General features: G+C 37.1%; 1 protein-coding gene across 2 annotated transcripts in view; it reads right to left on the minus strand.

Moving 5' to 3' along the window:
• LOC128869275 (GATA zinc finger domain-containing protein 10-like) overlaps positions 1-21,054 on the minus strand; it is a 146,415-nt gene that overhangs the window by 71,667 nt on the left and 53,694 nt on the right. The window contains exons 3-4 of one of the 2 annotated variants that reach the window (XM_054111811.1): positions 10,598-10,617; positions 7,911-9,259 (exon numbers count right to left, since the gene is read on the minus strand). The gene's annotated coding sequence lies outside the window, so the exon portion shown is untranslated. Of the gene's footprint in view, positions 1-7,910; positions 10,618-21,054 lie in introns of both variants that reach the window. The other variant, XM_054111812.1, reaches the window with a different exon arrangement.

Here is a 21,054-nt window from a genome sequence, read left to right on the forward strand (position 1 = left end):
CATCAAATACAACTTGTAAAGAGTGGTTTCGAAGCTTCCAAAGTGACAATTTCGTTGTGACTGATAAAAATCACTCAACTACAACAATTATTGGATGAAGCCGAATGTCGAACCCTTGATGATATGTCTAAAGAGTTGGATGTTGACTGATCAACTGTCGTTAAACATTTGTACGCGATGGAAATGGTCCAGAGAGCAGGTAACTGGGCGCCACATCAATTGAAGGAGAGGGATATCGTTTGGTGACGTGTGAAATGCTTCTTGGACGGCAGAAAAGAAAGGGTTTTCTGCATAGCATCGTCACTGGCGATGAAAAATGGTTCAATTATGATTACCCTACACGTCGAAAATGTTGGAGCCTGTCAGGTGAACCAGGTCCATCGACTGCGAAAACAAATACTCATGCATGAAAGGTTATGTCGGTATCAGGTTATCAGAAGAGTGACATCTATTATGAACTCCTTAAACCATCGAAAACCATCACTGGCAATCGTTACCGACTGCAGGTAATGCGTTTGAATCGAGCTCTCAAAGAAAAGCGGTCGGAATGGAACGGTAGACATGACAAACTGATTATGCTGCATGACAACGCCAGGCCACACGTTGCTAAATCGGCCCAGATATATTTAGAGGGACTGAATTGGGAAATCTTGGTCCACCCGCCGTATTCTCCAGACATTGCCCTTCGGACTACCATCTGTTACGATCAATGCAGTCAGCCCTTATTGAAGAGCGGTTCGCCTCTTACGAGAGCATCGCAAACAGGTTCAATGAATGGATCAAGTAAGAAGAACTCGAATTTTTCGTCAGAGGAATCCGTGTGCTGGCTGAAGGTAAAGTAAAGTTGTAGCTTCCAATGGCATATATATTACTTCACATAATATCATGTGTTATTTAATTGTTTAAATAATTCGTAACTTTGGCTAAAAAGGACGGAAACTTATTTTCACACCCATACCCATAGATAGGGTGATAATTTGAATATTTTTATAGATTTGGCAACGGCTTTCCTAACCGACAAAGATGCTATTGAATCATTGAAAAAGTCATGTTGGGCTTTCCTCTAAAGATAGTTTCCTGCCTTACGAAAATCGTCGGTATTTGGGACGCTGCGTAAGACATGATTATCTCGGACTACGCTTAACCAAATACGAGCACATTGCAAGGTCATGGCGGTTTCTCGAATGAGGCGGCCCCATGTAGAAAATCTCTCAGGCTTGAGCGCAATAAGAAGTTGTGCTGAAGTAAATAATTAGCACCAATAAACTGAGGACGGACTTCTTCTGTTGAAGTACTTTTCAGGGCTATCCGTCACGCGGAATGTATAGAAAGAATGGTCCTCTAAACAGCCATCGGATAACCGTTCTATTTGGTGACTTCGTCAGCAATGTTTACCGCAGTTGGAGCCAAGCGTCACTCACTGACGCTGGTAAGTTCTAGAATTTTTCTGACTCGGAAAGCCTCAAACTGTATATACCGCCGATGATTGGCATGCAGCCACGCTAATAGTATTCGTGAATCTGATAAGTATACAGAACTATCAATGTAGATAGAATGCGATTCGATGATATGCTTGACAAGACGAGCTCCCTACAGTGCTGCCCTTATTTACAGTGGTATGGACATTAATTTTACCGGAGCCACTCTTGTTTTACTGGCGCTCATCATATAGTCAATTGTAATTCCATGAGTATCATAGGTAGCATACAGCAGCATAGCTTCTTTCACTAGCGTCGACAAAGGCATGTAGCTCTATTTTATGTGTATCATAAAATTTGGCGCGCTCATTCCTTAAATTCTCTATTTGTGGAATAAGCTTAAGCCACCGCAGCCATTTTGTAAATTTGTTCGCTCCAGTCGCCTATTTCTTGCAAAATAGCTTTGGCATATATCACGTAGAAACCGATCAGTCCAATTGGGTAGTATATACATATTCATAACCAAGCTCAAAAATTTGCGCTTGTATTCATTCTCAGTTGATAGGTCGTTCTCAAAATCGAGATATAGTGCGTCAGTGGAACTTCCATTTAAGACAGGTAGCACACGACTTGAATCCGACAAAAATTTCTCGTATGAACGTGACGCACATCTCTCGGTAATTTAATAGCTTCTACTTCAGTATCTACACTAACTAACATGTCGTCGACGTAGTGATTTTCTATTATACACTGCGAAGAACAAGGGCGAAGATGAACCCTTGACATGCCTAAACTATCGGTTTTATAATTTGAGCAAGTTCAGCCTGTGCAGAGCAGTCGCAAATGTGAAAGAATGGGTGTGTACCCTCATGGCTGGTATTTCACGCATGTCTTTTCAATATCCATCCGAGTTTGAACTTCTCTGCTATTGGCTAATTTTCGGGGTCATATAAAGATTTCATCGGAGATCTCAGCGCACCGTGGTTCAAACCAATCAATAGTTGTGGTACCGCATTTGAATAGGATTCCAGTGGTAATATTTTTCATCAATTTTGACTACGTGGTACTTCCTTAAAGGGGACATAATTAGAGACATTACTGCAATTTTCTTCACAAATGCTACAGCTTACTGTATTAAAAGGATAATTATTTGCGCGGGATGTGCGCACCTTTTTTGAGTCATTAGGCGCGAAACACATCGTAACACTGTCTAATCGGATTGAGAGAGTTCAGAAAGTATTTCTTCGTTTTGCGCTCCGATCTTTAAACTTTTCTGAACCTGTACCATCGTACCGCTCTCGATGTTTATTGATTGACTTAAAACCTCTTGATAGCAGACGATCTATTCTATCGTGCTCATTTATTATTCGTATCATTTCTGGATCTATTGATTGTCCTTCTCTTTTAAGTAAAATTCAATTTAATATACCCAATATGAGGCTCCGACAGTACGAAACCTTTAAAATTGGCTTCTCGAGAACCAACTATGGGGTGAATGCTCCGATTCCTAGGGCATGTGCAGATTTAAATATGTTTTTCAATTCTTCCGATGCTGATTTTACGTGGCCGTATGGGATCTTAGTCAATCATCTTAAATCGTTCTTTTCTTAGTAACTACTAAACTATTGTACATTAGCTTAATATAGTCTGTAAGAATGTATCCATTTAAAGACAATAAATAAATAAATAAATAAATAAATAAATAAATAAATAAATAAATTACAGATCGCTAAACTTTGCTTATGCATTCCTCAATAAGCTGGTAGCATGTCAGGAAATTTAGAAACCAGCTTCTATTCGAATTCGGGATCGTTCAAATGACTGGTCAGGCATGGCACTGTCATCATTGCACAGATATTCTGCACTTCTACGGCGAAGTCGATAATCGATCCCAGCTGTCCCTCTGACGGTGAAGGAAGCTCGCGAATTTGTCGCTGTAGAACACTGATTATTAATTCTGGTCGTCCATTCCGCATTTGAAGGGTAGAAATAATTTATGGCACGCAAAAGGTGGCCGCCGTAGCCGAATGGGTTGGTGCGTGACTACTATTCGGAATTCACAGAGGTTCCAACCTCGGTGAAACACCAAAATTAAGAAAAGGTTTTTTCTAATAGCAGTCGCCCCTCGACAGGCAATGGCAAACCTCCGAGTGTATTTCTGCCCTAAAAATATCTACCGTTCGGAGTCGGCTTAAAACTGTAGGTCTCTCCATTTGTTAAACAACATCAAGATGCACGCCACAAATAGGAGGAGGAGCTCGGCCAGTACGCGCCCATTTTTTTTATATATATAAGAGAGATGCAGCAGTACATTTTTAACTGCATTCCGCGCTGGTTCTGCCTGACGCAGTCTTATAAGACTCTCATCGTCAGAAAATCCACAAACCTTCGTCGATTGGTTATATGCGGCCTAAAACAACGGTCTCTCTATTGGCTTGCCATCATATTTGGGCAACTATTTCTATTTTTAACTATGGTCTCTAGTCAGGCGTCAATAAACCGAAACAGATAGATAAACTAAACGTGCCCAGTTGTTAGCAAAGAAGTTTGCACCGGTTGCGGTTGTGGCGGGGAACGTCCTCGATTTATTTTTATTTATTTTTTGTTTTTTATTTATACTTGCTGTCCAAGGTACTGTATTCTGTCTAATAGGAATTGAAGAACCGGTGCTGCTAGACCATCCCTGGCTGCTGAGCATTTGATGCTCTTATCAAATTGAAATCATCCGGGGCAGTAGAAGCAGCTGTGTTGACTGGTGTAATAAAATTTGGAGGTGGCTTATAATCTGCGTTGAGTATGGAACTGAATCTTGTGCAGAAGTTGAAAACGTACGGAGATTGTATTGTTTATCATATATGTCATCGTCTAAACCTATTGCGTCTTTGCGATTCAAAAAGCTATGATTTTCTCTTAGTAAATCCTATCTATGTCTTAAAATTTCACTTTGCTCTTGTATTAGCTCAGCCCGGCGGCGGATCCCTTCCGAACCAACAGAGTTTATAGAGTGAACGGGATTGATCGGTGAGTTTCCCTGGAGGAGTACTCTCACCGGATAGCATGGCGGGCGCCATATTAGGTGCGGAAAGAGTTCCATACAATTTACCAGAGCGTTCAATAATGTGTGTGACACATAGATGGCGGCACTAGTACTAAATCAATATTTTTTTCGAAAGTTGGCAACCTTTTTAGGCTTACTGTCAAATTCATATGTTAATCCGATCATTTGTTTACAAGTTACAGTGCTTTAAGTGACGCTACTTTTGAGTTAAAAAAAAAAACGAATTCAAAGCAATTCCATGTGCTGATTTATCATTGTTTTTTAATGAAAAAAAAGTACTGTTCAATGCCAGGAATGGCTTGAAAAACATTATTCGGACTCTGCTCCATCAAAAAGAAGCATTTGTTATTGGTATGCCGAATTCAAACGTGGTCGTACAGACACCGATGACATTCCATCTACTGGAAGGCCAAATGACGCTGTTATTCCGGAAAACGTTGAAAAAACACTGAGAATCATTATGTCTGACCGTACAGTGAAAGTGAGGGAGATTGCTGACATTCTAAAGATATCAGCAGGCAGTGTACACACCATAATACACGAATATTTGGGTATGAAAAAGGTGTTTTCCAAATGGGTGCCGCGTTACCAACATTCAAGCTGTTGCGATGCACCGCACGCACGGTGTGGGCAGAACTAAAAATGATAAAATGAGAACAATTTTTGCAAATAAATATAGAAACGATTAAAAATTATGCCTCTTTTTTTGCGCACGCGACTCCTGCTTTACTAAGTTTCTACCCCTTCTCTCACTTTTTTATAGACCAATCAACGATCTACATATATTATATATATATATATATATATATATATATATATATACACTGAAGAGCAAAACTGAAACAAAATGTAATACTTTCTATTTCAACACATTTTTTTTTAGACATGTTTTAACAAATCAAATATTTTTTTTGCATAACTTTATTGGCATGTATGTAAAGAGAGAGAGAGCTCAAACCGGTTTGGTGTCAATGCAACAACAACAACACTAGTAGCAAGCAATAATGCAAATAAAGACAAATATTACAGTTTTGCACTCACTCTTAATTTTCAAATTTTCCGTTATTTTTCTCGTAATTATATATTTGGTGGATTTTTAATTATTATAAACGTGACCGTGAATAAGACAAAATGTTAAATCGGGAAGTACAACGCCAAATAATTGATTTGCTGAAGAAGGGCGAGTCTATAAGAAAAATAGCTAAAAAATTCGAAGTGAGCCACATGGCTGTGCAAAGGCTGCGGAAAAATGTACCAGACGCTGTTCCCAGTAACAAAGGAGGCCGGCCAAGGAAGATAAGCGACCGCGATGCCCGCCATCTGGCAAATTTGGTAACAAGCAGCAAGGCGGTCACTCCCAAAGAAGCACTAAAGATGCTGGATATTGATGCCAGTCAGTGGACAGCCAGGCGCAGCCTGTCAAAACTGGGGCTAAAGGCAGCGGAGAAGAAAACCAAGCCAATGCTGACAAAAATACATGTGCGGTTGAGGCGGGATTTTGTTGCGGCTCACCAAAGCTGGACAGTTGAAGATTGGGATCAGGTACGTCTTTATAAATGGATTATAAAAGACCTTTTTTCATAAAATTTCAAAACGATTGCAGGTTATTTGGTCTGATGAAACCAAAATCAATCGATTTCAGTCAGATGGTCGGGCCTGGTATTGGGTTAAAGACCCAAATGCAGTCCAGCCACATCACATCAAGCAGACAGTAAAACATGGTGGTGGCTCCATTATGGTGTGGGGCTGCATTTCCAAAAATGGTGTGGGTCCTTTAGTACGAATAGACGGTATAATGCGGAAAGAGGAATACCTGGCCATATTGCAACAAAATCTGCCGGGTGTAGTGGAAAGTATGGGTCTTGCTGCTGAAAAAGTAATTTTTCAGCAAGACAAAGACCCTAAGCACACCGCACATGTTGTACGAAATTGGATGCAACGCCAAAAATTTCGTAACTTGAAGTGGCCTCCACAATCACCGGACATGAACCCAATCGAAAATTTATGGAGTCATGTAAAATCGAAGCTTGCCGAATATTCAAGTCCGCCCAGTGGAGTTAATGAGCTGTGGGAGCGAACACGCGATGTATGGGATGCTATTCCGACTGACTTTGTCTTGAGGTATACACGAAGTATGCCCAATCGTATCCACGAGCTGAAAAAATCCAAAGGATATTGGACATCTTATTAATATTTATTTTATTTATTGTAAAAAATAAAAAATGGGTTGAGTGCAAAACTGTAACATTTGTCTTTATTTGCATTATTGCTTGCTACTAGTGTTGTTGTTGTTGCATTGACACCAAACCGGTTTGAGAGAGAGAGTACATACATGCCAATAAAGTTATGCAAAAAAAATATTTGATTTGTTAAAACATGTCTAAAAAAAAATGTGTTGAAATAGAAAGTATTACATTTTGTTACAGTTTTGCTCTTCAGTGTATATTTGGCACTCGCCGTAGCCGAATGGGTTGGTGCGGGACTACCATTCGGAATTCAGGGATAACGTGGGTTCGAATCTCAGTGAAGTACCAAAATGAAGAAAAAGTTTGGTGGACACGCCACTTATATTTTAATTTACCTACAAAATGGTTTTATGAGCAGCTTTTTCATAGGAGAAATACACTCGGAGGTTTACCATTGACTGCCGACTGCCGACTGCTTTGGTGTTTCACAGAGATTCGACCCTGCGTTCTCTCCGAATTCCGAGTGGTATTCACGCACCAACCCATTCGGATACGGCGGCCGACACGTATTGCAGTACTGCAATTGAGCAATAGTGGGATTTACTCTGACTGTACTGCCAGACTGTTCGTAACAAATACTTTTCCGTGTAGCTCTGTGTTAAAGATTTCTATATCGTCTCTAAATTGCAATTGGAAACAAAATTGCTGCCTTATCTTTGCTGGCATTAGGTATAAAACTTTTAAAAAACATGTGCTGGTAGACACATATCTGAGCCATCTAACCTTCGAAAATTTACTTTGATTTACGAGATAGATCTGATGCAGATTAATGAATAGACAAATTACGTTTTATTATTGAGTGATAGTGAAAAAGTCGATGTAGAGCATTTTAACAAAATTTTAAGCATATACAATATTGTTATAGCCATTTAAAAAAACGTATTCAACTTGTGCTATCAATATCCATAATAATGGTACATAGGTTTGATTCCACATTGCTATGGCAATAGCATCTTGGTAGGTACGTCTAAGCAATCGCCTAAGCTCTTTGGTGAATACAATACCTTGTCTTGAATTGCAAATCAATAACACTTGCAAATAGGTTATCATGCTGATTAAAAACTAACAGCTAATTGCAAAACTAATAACCTCAGCTTTGAAGTTTACATTCCAAATCTTATTCTACAATCTATCTAAAACAAATGCAATACATTTTTTTACAAAAGCAAAACAATATTTTATATTTACCTGTCATTTTTCTAGGTAATTAGGTGATTCCGATTATTTGTAATGAAGGAACCCCAACTGATTCGAATGGTTTTCGTTAAAAGCGCGGTATTGTATTTGCTTGAATTAAGCGTGCTGTTTGTCGAATCTTTTTCAACAGCCCTTTCTTTTTTTTTTGTTCTTTATACTACGACAACGGCATTGAAGTTTTTTTCCAGGTTGTTATTTTTTTTATTTTTTGTTTTTTTTTTTTTTGTCTAATTGTTTGTTTTTTGTATTTACGCTAGTGAGCTCATTTTTCTAAAATTTTAATCATGCTGTTGTTAATTTTGGAACGCTGACCTTAAAATTCTTTAAATAACTGTTTTTCTATGTTCTTAATTTTGCATGCTTCGTGTGTTTATGTGATTTTTTTTGTGTCATTAAATAAAGGCGAAGCTAAGGCACCACGTTTCCCAGTCGCGTTTCAATTTCATGTTAATCCTTGTTTTCAATTTGGGAATAGAAAAGTTTTCAATTGTTTTACTACTTTCTGCTTATCTGCTTTCCGTGTAGACCATACTTCTTTCAATTCTGAAGTGTTTTCTATTATTCGTCGATTTTTGCGTTTTAATATTTACTTTAGGTTATGAATGTGGGTCATATATTCTATGGGCTATTTATTTTTATTTAATTTTTTGGATATTTGTGTGTTGTTATTTTACTTTTTTTTCTTCTATTATTATTTTCCTTTACCATGTTTTTTACTCAACTCATTCGTTGCATATTGACGATTTGCGTATACGCTTACATATGTATGTATGCATATATGTTTATGGTTTTGTGATACTTGATAACCCATCTATGTTTATATATTTGATATCTCCGCCTAATTACACTGCACTATCTGTGGGTATACGTGCTTGTAGCCCAAAATTATCACTTGGCGAATTACTATGGCCTTCTTGAAGCTTAATTTGGTTTTTTTGCAGTAGTCGTTTTAGGTTTTTGTTAATTTTCATGTTCAACAAATTGTCTGTTTAATTTTTGGTCAACATGTTTTATTTCATATGTCAGTCTTGTTTTTTTGTAGTATAAAATTCTGTGTTTTTTGTTTTGATTTTGATTTCAGGTGGAACTTTCTTCGGGTGCTTAAATATTTATGCATCTATTTTATATATGTATGATTTTAGTTCACAACTATTTTATATTATGTCGCGCACTATTTCAGAGTTTTTGGTTTTGCGCACTAAATTTCGCTTTAATTACTAGCGTTGACTTCATGTTATGTATACTATGTTATGTTCTGATATATTATATTTTATTGAATTATATTATATTCTATTACTTAGATTTGCATACATCATTTTATTGTTTATAGTGTTTTGGTACTGTTTGCAAATTGTGAAAAATATTAGCTTTTAACTAAAATTGTAGCCTACTTTCTGCGCCGCTTAAGTTGGCATAATAACATTTCTTGATCGCCGTAAACATTCAGATGGAGTTAAAGTAAGCTAAGATTCTTATTTACGTATTTTTTATACCAGAAATGATGTATTCATCTCGTGCTAACTTTTTTATTTAATCACTAAAAACTTATATTACTTAATTCGCGTTCTTTCCATTACTTTTTTTGTTATGCTGTCTTTATAAAAATCTCACATAAGTTTAAGTTGAATCAGAAATTTCAATATTAAAATGCAAGTATACTAGGTGTACGTATGTGTTTAAGAACCGAGTTTGTTACTTAAGTTTTTTTCCCCCTAGTCCTGTTATTTTAGCGTCTTTGTACAGATTTGTGTTTTTTTATGATTTTGTATTTTTTTATTTTATTTTTAAATATTAAAACAATGAAATAAAGTATGTTTTCTTTTATTTTAACTTTCTAAGAGTATAATATGTGTGAGTGTGTTTATAAGAGTGTTAAGTGGTTAGTAGGCGCGATTTTTTTTGCTTGCTACCCTGATCCCTGTAATTGTGACTGCTGTTTTGTGTTTTGCTTATTTTATTTGTTTTTCAGTTGCTGCTTATTCTTTTTTTTGTATAATTTAGCAAATGCTAGCTGTATGGTAAATGGTATTTAAAACTGTATGTGCCGGTGTCAGTGTGTTTTCTCTCAATTACATTACGATGAATTTTGAAAAATTTACGAATTTCGGTTGATCACAAATTTTTGTTTCGCTTGAATATCGCCCGCACTAAACGAAATTTCTATCAAGTTGAAGAAGTTATAGAAATTGTGTTAGTGTATATTCAATCAGTGTTTCTGCGAATTTTTTTTCTACTTGTTTCTATTATTACTAATATATATTTTCTATACTAATTTTTTTTTTACAAAAATATATGTGATGAGTATTTACTGGATATTGACATATTCATATTAACAGTTTTAAACTGTTCTTTTAGATTATTTTTTTATTTCCTACTACTAAAGTTTGTGCTTGAGCGAAATTAATAACACTTTATTTAAAGTGGTTTATCTATTATTTGATGATAATGGATTTTGGTTTAACTTTTTACTTTATTTTTATTTTTTATGTTATTTTTAAATTTAAAGTTTTAAGTAAATGTTATTCATGGTAGTTATTTTGCATTTTGTTCCTTTTATGTATGTTTGAAGCTATATACTTTTACATCATCATATGAAATTACAGATTTTTCCTATTTTGTGTGGGCATACTGTCATTGTTTGTGAGAATCGCTTTCCTCGAACATTTGTTTTCACTTACGTATTTATTGTTGAATTGAACTGAAAATATATAACTTTGAGCTTAGTAAAAATATACGAACTACAAAACTGTTTTTTCTCTATTTTTTTTAAGTTAAATAGCTCACATATGTATGTATATGGACAGAGAAATAGCACATTTCTTCATTTGAAAGAATTATTATAAAAAATTTGTAAGCTAATGGTTTTGTCATTAGAACCATGCACGCAACTAAGGAAGGGTTTGGGGTTCAAAAATATTAAATAGAAGAGGAACTGTGCAGAAAAAATATACTGCTGAGCATATGTACATTAGGTGTGCAATATAGTAAGGTACGCAACTAAGTTCTCGCTGTTTTTTTGAAACACATTTGGCGTATACGAACGAAACGGCAGACTTCGTTGAGAAGATTAAGTGCCAGGCATTCATAACAGGTATACGAGATCGCTACAAAAAAAGGTGCGTTTGCTGAAACAGTGTCATTTGCGCCGACACAGGAAACAGTAGCTCTCTTGAGCAATCACACAGTTTATCGGGCTGATGTTGACGAGCCCACCTTGCTGGAGAAAACCATGAAAAAAGGGAGTCATTTCCTCCGTTAAGAAGCTCGGATTTAAAGTGTTACAACTGCGGTAAGGACATATAACTCGCAATTGCAATAGGTATACCACGCAGCCAACCGAAGACGAATCCAGGAGAAAGCAGCGATGAAACTGACAATGCCGCCCCCGATGCACAGCAGGCGTTATATTAAAACGAACCAGCTCCGAAGGGCCAGAAATGGTTCCCACAACTTAATGTCGCGCAGCCTCTGTCTCCCGAATTGGACGGAAAGGGAATATATATATTGGCGGAGTATATATAATCTCGCTAAGAAAAATTTCGCGTTTGTGTGAAAAAGTGATCACATACTATAGCAGAGTCCTCGGAAAGCTAGAGATGAATTACTGTGTGACCAGACGAGAACTGTTAGCTGTGGTTGAGTGCGTAGAACATTTCCACAAATACTTGTACGGTCAACGATTCCAATTAAGAACCAAACATGCAGCATTACCATAGTTCAAGCATCCGAATGGACAAATTCCACGGTGGATAGAAAGATTGCAAACTTACAACTTTGAGATCGAGCATCAAAAAGAAAAAACGATGGAAATGCTGATGCACTGTTTCGGCGACCTTGTGTTATATAGGGTAAGCATTGTTTCAAAGTGGACCGATATGAGGGGATAGTTGATATCAGACTAATGCAGTTGCAACCTGAAGATGAGTGGGAACCAAGTGCAATAAGAAGAAGCCGGTTGAATGATGCTGACCTGGGAAAGATCATGGAATCGAAAGAGACTGGAGAGAGACCATCTAAAAATTAAATGGCGAACGAAAGTCCTCTGGCTAAGGCGTATGGTGTACTGTGGACTGGTCTTAAAATAATTCATTCAGCTCTGCATCGCGTATGGGAAAGTAAAGATGGAAACCATTCCCATGATCTGACTATAGTTCTTTAATGCAGAACTGCATCTGTGTTAGAAGAATTCCACAAGGGCCCAAGTGGAGTACATTTGGGTTTCACCAAAACGCTCGAAAAGATTAAGTAGCGGTTTTACTCGGTAAATTGCAGAGAATCATTAGCCGAATGGATTGGAAATTGCGACGAGTGTATGGAAATAAGTCGTGGAAGATGGCAGCAATACAACGCAGGATCACCATTTAAGTGAGTGGCCATGGATGCTGCAGGCCCGTTTCCAGCAACTGACTCCGGCAATAAATATGTGCTCGTTGTTATGGACTACTTCAGTAAGTGGCCAGAAATGTACGCTTTACCAAACCAAAAGGTTAAAGCCATTCCCGAGGCTTTTGTGCAGAATTGAGTGACTCCGTTTAGAGTACCTACTGAGTTGCATTCAGACCAATGCAGGAACTTCAAATTCGAATAAAGAAAGTGCTCTGGAGGAGCACACCATCATGTGAAGCAGCATATCCAGCTAAAAGTAACAAGATGAAGGATGAAGATGAACTCCGAAGTATTCCACGAAGGAAGTTTGGTACATCTTTGTGATCCGCAAAGAAAGAATAGGATTTCTCCAAAATTACAAGCGCCCTGGGAATGTCTATAGGAGGTGATTAAAAGATTGACTGAAAAAAAGTCAAAGTAGTACATCTGGAAAGATTGACTCCATTTAGACCGAAAGATTTGGTGTCTATTTGGGACGATCAGACTTAAGCAGAGGGCAGTGTTATAATCCCAAAGTTTTGCGAACAGATTGTCAACAATAGCGAACGAGAGACCAAAACAAAAACATGAATTAGTCTTGATGGCCACAGCTGATAGCGGGACAGTACACTCTTTCTGGGTCTACCGCTATATGAGTTAGACGAAGACGACAGGTGACTAGTAAACTGCTGCTACAACAGAAGTCGTCAGAAGATACGAGCTGTCAGATCGAGAAATTACGATAGTTATTAAGCACATGTATGTAGGATAAACTGCCCCCCTGCACGGCAACCCTAACACGATGAACAAACATCAAACTGAACGGACGCCACAGATGTTAGAATACAATAGACATTGGAGAACGGAGTGGTGAACAGTGAGGTACATGTGAGCGATTCAATAGTGGACGTATTAAATGAACAATGAACTATGTAATAGATTTACTTTTAATATAACTAATAACTTTGTAAATAATTGCTAAATAATAAAGAATTCCTACAAAATTGGGGGCTCAACCGGGATTACTAACTAGCAAAAGTTACGCAAACCGGAGTTTTAGTGAATCGTTTTAAAATTTAAATAGAACTCAAAGTTCAAAAACTAATAGTGCGTGTGTTGAGCAGTACACGTGTAATACGTAGGCGCCGAAACATAACCTCAAATCTAAAGTGGTGCTCCGTTGGGAAGCGCGGATCTACTCAAAGAAATCAAGCCATTACGACATATAGTATGTACATGCCTACATTAGTGGCGTCATTTGCAAAGTATGCGAAAGTGTAAGCGATATAGTTTGCTGCATCTATGGAGTCGCATCAATTTGCGTTATTGAAATGTTAAAGGGTACTCAGCGAGGTATGTAAGCATAATCCGATAAGATTATGTGCGAAAGAAAGAGTCTATTGAACTAATGAGAGCGTTGAAAGAATTGCGAAAGGAGACCAGAATATTTAAACATTTTAAGATTTTGCTTTGGTGCAGTGCGAAAGAAAGAGGCAATTGAACTAAAGAGAGCGTTGAAAGAATTGCGAAAGGAGACCAGAACATTTAAACAAAGGATCATTGCGAGAGTCGCTGTGCATTGCGTTCAGGTATCGACATTCTGAATGAGACAGAAGAGCGAATAAGCATAGGACTAGTAGCTAGTTGCGTGGAACAGTGAACAAGAAGCATATATGTTTGTCATATTTGTATACGGTGAAACAATTCCAACAAAGAGCAAAAGGTGACAGTCAACTTGCAGCAGTTTCCTTAGCAGCCGGAATATATATATTTATAATTTTGCTTATGTACTTATTAATAAGAATTTTTTCATTATATAACCTTTAATATTTAAATGAATTATATTGTTTGATATAATTGACGGACAAACAATACGCTCAATTACCGTAACTGAGTTAAAAGAAAAATTGAAAGAACTAAATTTAGACACATCAGGACGGAAGCAAACTCTTTGTGGCCGGTTGATGGACCATTTAGGGGTAGGTTGCAGTGATGACGAATCAACAACACAACAACAATTACACTGGAACGACTGCAGGTAAACAACTCAGGAAAAACTATGAAAAGGTTAATTTTACTTTACGTGACATTGAGGATAGCGTAACGTCTTTCTCCCGAGACGATCATTACGAGGTAACCCATTGGGTTCGTGAGTTTGAGGATATTGCTGACACTGTGGGTTGGAGCGATCTGCAAAAGTTTGTGTACGCAGAGTAGTTGCTGCGGGGTGCAGCCAAGTTGTTTGTAAGAGGTTTAGTAGGAATAAGGAGCTGTCTTTCGCTAAAAGAGAAATTGATTGAAGAGTTTGGAAAGCAGTTAAGCGCTGCTGAAATACATCGAATAATGAGACAGAGGCATAAGCGGCCAAAAGAAAGTCTCAACGAATACCTTTATGCCTTGATTGAGATAGGAAACCCAATTAAGTTAGATGAGGCTAGCGTCATTGAGTATTTTATAGATGGAATACCTGATTCGCGACTAAATAAAGCTACGCTATATGAAGCCACCACTTTGAAAGTCTTGAAAGAAAAAATTAAAATTCTTGAAAAGATTCGTGGGAATTTTCCGTCATCAAGCAAAACAAATCCAACGAATATATCAAAAACGAATGAACATAGACCAAGAGAAGATAAGAAAGCATGTTTCAAATGTGGTTCTAATACTCATTTAGCTAGGAAATTTAATAGACAAGGAATAGTTTGTTTCAAATGTAAACAAAAGGGGCATTTCGTAAAGGATTGTAAAGATAAACCGGCAAAACAAGTAGTAAAAAGTGAACATGTGAATATACTTGGAAAAACTCTATCGAAAGAAAATCCGAAAAGTAACATGATTTTTACAAATATTAAAATTAAAGATAAAACATTTAACGCGCTTGTTGATACTGGTAGTGAACTTTGCATTATTCGATACGATATGGTAAAAATGTTTGGGGATGTTGAGTTAAAGAACGAGATTGTTCATTTGAGTGGCATTGGGGAAGGTAGATTAACCACTCTTGGTTGTTTCGATGCGGGAATTAAGCTTAATGATATCATTATAAAAGTCACCTTTTATGTTGTGAGTGAGAAGGATACGGTATACTCGGCAATACTAGACAGTAGTATTTTTGAGAAGGTCGACATGGTTATAGGGCAAGCAGGCGCAACATTCAAAAAGAAAGGATTGTTGGTGTCATTGAAAGCGGTAGAGTCTACCCAAAACTGGGGTAAGCCCAATCCAGATGTTCACTTGTTTGACGAATTTTCAGCTTTATGTTGTATCAATATCGATGGTGGAGTACCCAACTGTCCGGTAAATTTGACTCATCTTCCAAAGTCGGTTGCCTTAACAATAGAATATTGGATCCGTAATTTCAAGCCTAATAAGACTCCAAAATCACCAATTGAGATGAGAATTATCGTCAAAGATGACATCCCTGTATATCAAACGCCACGTAGAATGTCATTCGGTGACAGGAAATTTATCAATGAACAAATTGACTTATCGTTAAAAGATGGAATACTTGTTCCAAGTACGTCTGAATACGCGACACCCGTAGTCCTAGTTTCTAAAAACGACGGCACCAAACGTCTTTGTTGCGATTATAGGAAAATAAATGGAAAAATAGTGCGGGACAACTTTCCTATGACTCTTATAGACGAAGTACTTGAGCAATTGCAAAGTGCAAACATTTTTACAACCCTAGACCTAGCGAAAGATTTTTTCACGTGCCCATAGAACCGAGCTCACGGAAATATACAGCTTTTGTTACCCATGGCAGTTTGAATTTTGTTACGCACCGTTCGGTATTTGCAACTCTCCCGCAGTTTTCGGTCGGTACATACAGGCAGTTTTTCGAGATTTACTCAAAGAAGGAATAGTAGTAATTTACATGGACGATATCGTCATTCCAGCTAAGGATGTCGATGAGGGCATGGTTAAGCTTAAGAAAGTGTTAGAAGTTGCTATGAGATATGGGCTGAAAATAAAATGCGAAAAATGTCAATTTCTAGAAAAACAGATCACGTTTTTAGGATACGTTATCAAGGATGGTAAGATTTTACCGTCGGAATGTAAAACGGAAGCAATACAGGATTTTCCAGTTCCAAAAAATAAAAAGGATATGCAACGACTTTTGGGTCTAACATCTTACTTCCGCCGATTTATAAACAAATATGCAGAGATAGCCAAACCTCTGCCAGACTTGCTTCGGAAAGACGCTAAATTTGTGATAAATGAGGATCAAATTTTAGCCATGAAAGAGCTGAAGCAAAGAATGGTAGTAGCTCCAGCTCTAAAATTATATAATCCACAAGCTGTAACGGAAGTACATACAGATGCATCGAAATATGGTTATGGCGCAGTACTACTACAAAAAGACTCTGAAGATGAAAGTTTCCATCCAGTCGAGTACCTCAGCCGCAAAACCACACCTTGCGAAGAAAAGTGTTGTTCATACGAGCTTGAAGTTTTAGCCATCATCCAGGCATTAAAAAAGTGGCGAGTATACCTTAAGGACGTACGTTTCAAAATAGTGACCGGTTGCAATGCTTTTGCTATGACCATGAAGAAAGGAGACATACCAGACCGAGTAATGAGATGGTCAATGTATTTGCAACAATTTGATTACACAATTGAACATAGAGGCGGAACTCGAATGAAACACGTGGACGCACTCAGTCGCGTGTACTGTCTACTACTAGTCGAAGATTCATTAAAATGTAGACTAAAAGAAGCTCAGTGTAGATATGACTGGATTCGGGCGGTGAAGAAAGTACTTGAGAAAGATGTTTATGACGATTATTATGAAAAAAATCAACTGTTATATAAGGACCCGAATAAAGAGCTTCTGGTAGTTCCAACGGACATGGAAGAAGAAATTATTAAAATAGCACATCGACAGGGACACATAGGGGCTAAAAAAACGCAGGAGCTATTACAAAATCGATATTTCATACCAAAGTGAGGTGACAAGGTTAACAAAGTTGTGAAAAGCTGTGTAGAATGTCTAGTGACTGATGCGAAGGCAGGGAAGAAGGAAGGTTTGTTAACTCCAATTGACAAATCTTCTGAACCATTAGGAACGTATCATATAGATCACGTGGGTCCTTTGTCAGAGACACGAAAACAAAATAACCAAATTCTTGTGGTTGTAGATAGCTTTTCTAAATTTGTTTGGTTGTATCCCACGATTTCGACAGGTGCCGAAGAAGTATTGTAATAGAACGTTTGCGCAAACAAGCAGCTAGTTTTGGTAATCCAAAACGTATAGTTACAGATAGAGGAGCAATCAATTTAAAAAGTATTGTACGGATGAAGGTATCCAACACCTCCTGATAGCAACTTGCGTTCCTCGCGGCAACGGGCAGGTTGAACGCATGCACATGATAACACTGTGGAACAAATTCAGGTTAGCAAAAATTAGGTCCATTCTGAGAGTGGCGGGTGAAAATAGAGGCGAAATTAGAAGACCCGTATCGCGCCGTTTTTTTATGTTAGTTCGAATTTTTTTTTAATCGGCCTTCGAAGTTTGCAGTCAAATGCCGATTATCAGTATATTGTTTCATAAGTACCACAAAAATTTTCGAAATCAATTTTTTCAAAAATTGTAATTGTTGCACAGGTCTCTAGCAATAATTTGGCTTTTACAGATTGAAAAAATATCTATTAGTCGACGAGTTATAGCCAAAAAACCTTATAAACAATTTTGCTCCGATTTCGAAATTCGAAGGCCGATTAAAAAAAAATTCGAACTAACATAAAAAAACGGCGCGATACGGGTCTTCTAATTTCGCCTCTATTTTCACCCGCCACTCTCAGAATGGACCTAAGTTTTGCTAACCTGAATTTGGTGCACAGTGTAACCGCAACAAGAAAAATAGCTTCTTTTCATAGTTTATTTTGTTTATTTTTACTAAAAATTCATTTTCCGAACATGAAACTGAATGTAAAAAAGTCAAATAACACTGTGGAACAAATTCAGGTTAGCAAAAATTAGGTCCATTCTGAGAGTGGCGGGTGAAAATAGAGGCGAAATTAGAAGACCCGTATCGCGCCGTTTTTTTATGTTAGTTCGAATTTTTTTTTAATCGGCCTTCGAAGTTTGCAGTCAAATGCCGATTATCAGTATATTGTTTCATAAGTACCATAAAAATTTTCGAAATCAATATTTTCAAAAATTGTAATTGTTGCACAGGTCTCTAGCAATAATTTGGCTTTTACAGATTGAAAAAATATCAATTAGTCGACGAGTTATAGCCGAAAAACCATATAAACAATTTTGCTCCGATTTCGAACTTCGAAGGCCGATTAAAAAAAATTCGAACTAACATAAAAAAACGGCGCGATACGGGTCTTCTAATTTCGCCTCTATTTTCACCCGCCACTCTCAGAATGGACCTAATTTTTGCTAACCTGAATTTGTTCCACAGTGTAATCGTTCCAATGGTTAGTAAACTATGTCAGAGTAATCCCACCCAATGGTACCATCGTGTGGAAGAGGTTCAACGCGTAATAAATAATACTCTTCCGCGTAGCACGAAACTAACACCTTTTAAAATTCTAACTGGACTAGACATGCGAACTGCTGAAAATCCAGACTTGCGAGAGTTACTAGAGAATGCAGAATTATACGAGTTAGATGAACAAAGAGAACAAGTACGGTCCGAAGCTAGAAAAAACATAGAAAAAATTCAAGGAGAAAACCGCAAATATTTTAACCGAAACCGTCAAAAAGCAAAGAAATATAAGGTCGGTGACTTAGTTGCCATAAAAAGGACACAATTCAGAGTGAGCATGAAACTCAGACCACGTTTTTTTGGACCATATAAAGTGACAGACATCCTTAACCATGACCGATATAGCTTAGAGAAAGTAGGGGAACACGAAGGGCCTATTAAAACAATATCGGTGGCAGAATTCATGAAGCCATGGGGACCTATCATTCGGGACGAATGACTGTCAGGATCGCCGAATGTAGGATAAAATGCACCCCTGCACGGCAACCCTAACACGACGAACAAACATCAAACTGAACGGACGCCACAGATGTTAGAATACAATAGACATTGGAGAACGGAGTGGTGAACAGTGAGGTACATGTGAGCGATTCAATAGTGTACGTATTAAATGAACAATGAACTATGTAATAGATTTACTTTTAATATAACTAATAACTTTGTAAATAATTGCTAAATAATAAAGAATTCCTACATGTATGTATATACTATAAGCCGAGTTGCATGCGCATGGGGTATTCAGTTGGAAATTAAACTTGTGAGCGAAAAAACAAAAAGTAATAGAGTGATTCGGTCTTAAGCTGAACGTTTACATTTAGAAGCAAAGTGTTGAAATAAAGTAAAGCAAGATTGTTCCCATTAATTTTTGTGTTTTATTCAACAACCCAGTGATCGAACTCAGAGAGTTATTGTAAAATATTTATTTTCATCGTTAGAAGCAAAGAATCACAAATAATTGTTTGTATACTATATAGTACATATATTTTATTTTAGTGATAATTTACAAGGGCTTAACTCAAAGTAATGGGTTAACTAATAGTGTGAGTCTTTTATTAGATTTGATTTTTATAAGCGACAAAATTAGTTTTGTTGTTCGCAGACTCCTTCTTCAATATAGCTGATTAATGTTCACCATAATCGTCTAAAGCTACGCTTTGAATATCTTGAAATCAGTCCTCATCCTTTCTTTAATTTTGCCAGATGTCATTTCCAAGCTTTTGATAACGCTTTACGTGAAGTTGATTGAGAAGTGTTTTTAGGCAATATTGAAGTAGTAGAATGCTTTAAGGTATTTAAAACTTTAGTGCCAGGTCTGTGTTCTAAACATGTTCCTATATGTGAATAATAAGATTCACTGGTTCACGAAAGAACTAACATCATAAAAATTTGAGAAAAAAGTTTTTTTAAGAAGTTCAAGTTAACTAAAGAAACCCGTTTCACACAGGTATAAGTTTCATAGTTTAAATAAGTCTTTGTATAGGGGTTTTCAGTAAGAGCGCTTCAACTTTTGAACTTTTTTGAATAAAACACAAAGGGTTTGACTTTTTTAACTAATTTTTTTTTTTATTATCGAGTTTGAACATATACATTTAAGTATGAAACTCGATTTCTTTTGCATGACCACCGCGTGCATGTTTTACGAAGTCCAATCGTTGAACCCAATTTTCGACCACTCTTTTGCATAAATCGGCCGAAATTCCAGCAATTTCGCGTTCAATATTGGCTCTGAGCTCACAAATCGTCGCCGGCTTGTTACTGTAGACCAATGACTTCACATAACCCCAAAACGGGACGGCTTGTTAAATGGACCGTAAAATGGCCGTAATGCTCTTAAAGTAGCAGCAACAGAACGATTATTTTCATAAAAAATTTGCACGATTTGCAATCGTTGCTCAAGTGTGTAGCGTTCCATGATGAAATGTATACTAATGAAGTTTACAAATGACAAGCGAAAAATAAAAAATATTGCGTCGTTCGCCCTCCCTATCGGAAAAAAGTTGAACCGCACCTATTGAATAACCCTTTATAAAGAATACATTCATAATTTTGCGCTTAACATAAAAAGTAATTCGAAGAATTTTTGGCGATATATTAAATCGATTAAAAAGACTTGTTATATTACCAATACTGTTTTTGATAAGGACGTCACTGCTTTCTCTGTCAGGGATGCAGTAAATTTATTTTCCGACTTCGTTTCATCTTTCAGTTGTTCTTCCACAGTTGACTTCGGTTCACTTGTTCTATCAGACGTTGATGTCATTGAGGGACTG

This window comes from Anastrepha ludens, chromosome X (assembly GCF_028408465.1).
Source record: "Anastrepha ludens isolate Willacy chromosome X, idAnaLude1.1, whole genome shotgun sequence".
Lineage (NCBI taxonomy): Eukaryota > Metazoa > Arthropoda > Insecta > Diptera > Tephritidae > Anastrepha > Anastrepha ludens.